General features: G+C 40.5%; 1 pseudogene; it reads left to right on the top strand.

Annotated features, from left to right (window-relative positions):
* The first annotated feature begins 203 nt into the window (after window positions 1–203).
* Window positions 204–728, top strand: LOC123824397 (annotated as a pseudogene).
* Window positions 729–3,050: the final 2,322 nt, after the last annotated feature.

Raw genomic sequence — 3,050 nt, forward strand, 5'->3', positions numbered from 1 at the left:
TCTGTATGCTATAATACCATCTGTTACACTGTATACAAATCACATTTTTCATATCTGTTATGGCAGCCAGTCATTAACTGGTGTTAGACATTCAGTTTCCTGTTGATGTGCTAGACAGTAGGTACATCACTTATAAAATTAAGCTTTTAAAAACATAGGGCATCTCGCCTTTTGTGGGTGGTTGCGAACGTGGAGAGAACGCTATGAAGGCCTTGGGCATGCTGCGAGAGTACAAGGTGGTGGGGCACGGCCTGCTCAACCCTAAGTGCCGCTCACCGCCCCTCTACCGCAGGTGCATCTTTGCACCTAACCATATCATTGCCAAGTCCCGCTTGTGGCACTTTGTGTCTCAGCTGAAGAACATAAAGAAATCTTCAGAGGAAATCGTTTACTGTGTGCAGGTGTTCGAAATACCCCTCTTGGGGTTCAGAACTTGGTATCTGGCCGCGCTATGACTCCCGCAGTGGGACCCACAACACGTACTGGGAGTACCGGGACCTGACCACCGCATGCGCCGTGACCCAGGGCTACCGAGACTTGGGCACTGGCACTGCACCCACGCCCACTCAGTCCAGATCGTGAAGGTGGAGGAGATCACGGCCACCAAGTGCCGCCAACCAGCACTCAAGCAGTTCCGTGACTCCAAGTTCCAGGTCTTGCAGCCTCACTGGGTCTTCCGTCAGCAGCACAAGCCACGCTTCACCAAGAGGCCCAACACCTTCTTTTAGATGCAGAGCCTCCCTTTCCCCTGGTCTGCCCAAATAAACTGCTCCGAAACAAAAACCAAACAAACATAGGGCATTTCAAGTTAAATTTTCTTCATATATTCTGCAGAGGTACACTATAATAAATATTGTAAAGGCTATAGTTTACTTATATGTTACATATTTACAGTATTTATTATTTCATAGAAATAGTAAAACTCCTGTTTTAATACTTTAGTATTAGTTATTTAGTAAAATAACACACAGGAAACAATCTAGACCAAATTTTTTGACTTGTATTTTAAAAAATCATGAATGTCTTTCATTTGTTTTTAAATTGGCTATTGCATTTCATCTCTTTATTTTTAAATATTCTACGATTATTTAATTTTCTAGTCTCTTTGAGGGACTAAATATCTCTGCAACTCAGTCCCCTATTTCTCTGCTTCTGACTTTAACCCTGAAGGTCAATAATGCCAATTCCATGATATCGTGATATATTGAGAGATATATTACCAACTTGAAAGATAAATCGATCTGTCTTTGACAATTATGTGAATGGGTTTTAACAAATAAACTTTGTATTTAGCTGTCATTTTAAAAGAGTTGCTCACTAAGCTCCTGGCTGGTGTAGCTCAGTGGTTTGAGCGCCCATCAGTGAACCAAAGGGGTGCTGCTTTGATTCCCAGTCAAGGCACAAGCCTGAGTTGCCCGCCAGGTCACCACAAGGGGGCACACGAGAGACAACCATGCAAGGCGTTTCTCTCCCTCCTTCTCCTCTCCAAAAATAAATAAATAAAATCTTTTTAAAAAGAGTTGCTAACTAAGCAAATGTTAAAATGTAACCAATATTTACTATTTTATTTTTTTGTTGGTCAACTGTTAATACAATTTAAACTATAATGTAATTAATTTCTTTTTTTAGAAATTTTCTTTTATTTTTAAATTATATTTTATTGATTATCCTATTACAGTTGTCCCAATTTTCCTCCTTTGCCCTGCTCCACCCAACACCCCCACTCCCTCAAGCAATCCTCACACCATTGTTCATGTCCATGGGTAATGTATATATGTTTTTTGGCTACTCCATCTCCTGTGCTGTACTTTACATCCCCGTGGCTATTCTGTAACTACCTATTTGCACTTCTTTTTTTTTTTAAATTTTGTTTATTTAGTTTTAGAGAGAGGGGAAGGGAAAAAGAAAGAGAGAAAGAGAGAAACATCAATGTGTGGCTGCCTCTCACTCGCCCCCTACTGGGGGCCTGGCCCACAACCCAGGCATGTGCCCCAGCGGGAAATCAAACCAGCAAATCTTTGGTTTGCAGGCTTGTGCTCAGTCCACTGAGCCAAAGCAGCCAGGACTAAATGAATATATGTTTAATTGATAAATATTTAAAACATTTGTTGGAATAAGTACTTAAAAATAAAAGTGTTCATCTGTGAAGTATTAAAAATCAAAATGACAGTAACCAGAGGGTGGGGGAGAGGGGTAACGGGGGAGCTAAGGGGAAGGGTCATCAACGAACAATTATACAGGACCCATGGACAAAGACAATGGTGGGGGGGAGTAGGATAGGAGAGAGTAATGGAGACAACTGTAATTGAACATCAATAAATATATTCAAGAGTGTTTTTATATTAGCAATTTGTTTGATTGACCATCCCTTCCTGTAAGGCAATACTATTTTTGAAACAGGAAGAGCCTCACAATAATTAAAGGTCACTAGACTAGGAATCTAGAGGTAAATTCTGGGCTTGGTTCAGGTCTACATGTTAGGCCACAGCTGTGTATCCATGGGCAATTGATCTAATCCCTTTATTTCACTTTTCTTGCTTGAACAATCACAAAGCATAAAACACTAAACAAATGCAAGGTATCATTTTATTGGAAAATATTCATCCTCATTATCCCCTCATAAATGCAAAGCATGCACAAGTGGACCTACCATCACCACCACTAGCAGAAAAAACTTTTATGTCTACAAACTCCTGCTTAAAGTGTGCTTTTGTCCAATCTGAATAGATAACCTCTCAGCAGGGTTTGGCACCTGTTCAGGTTGCTCTGGCAGTTGCTACATTAAGCACTGAAGGGTGACAGCTGCATACTTGGAAAACTACCTGAACACAGATGCTTCTAGTCCTCCACCTCCAAAAAGAAGTACTTCAGCTCCAGTTTCATTTCTGCTGTGCATATACATTGTGTTACTTGCATATAAGCAGAGCACAGGAGAAGAAGGAAGAGGAAAACATGACAACTCTATTTGTCATAGACTCATAGAGTTTGACCTTGGAAGGGACCTTAAATATCATCTTGTATAATCACTCATTCTTTTTCTTCATTTTATT

The sequence above is a fragment of the Phyllostomus hastatus genome, unplaced genomic scaffold (genome assembly GCF_019186645.2).
Source record: "Phyllostomus hastatus isolate PE091 unplaced genomic scaffold, TTU_PhHast_1.1 phas_contig_551, whole genome shotgun sequence".
NCBI classification, from domain to species: domain Eukaryota; kingdom Metazoa; phylum Chordata; class Mammalia; order Chiroptera; family Phyllostomidae; genus Phyllostomus; species Phyllostomus hastatus.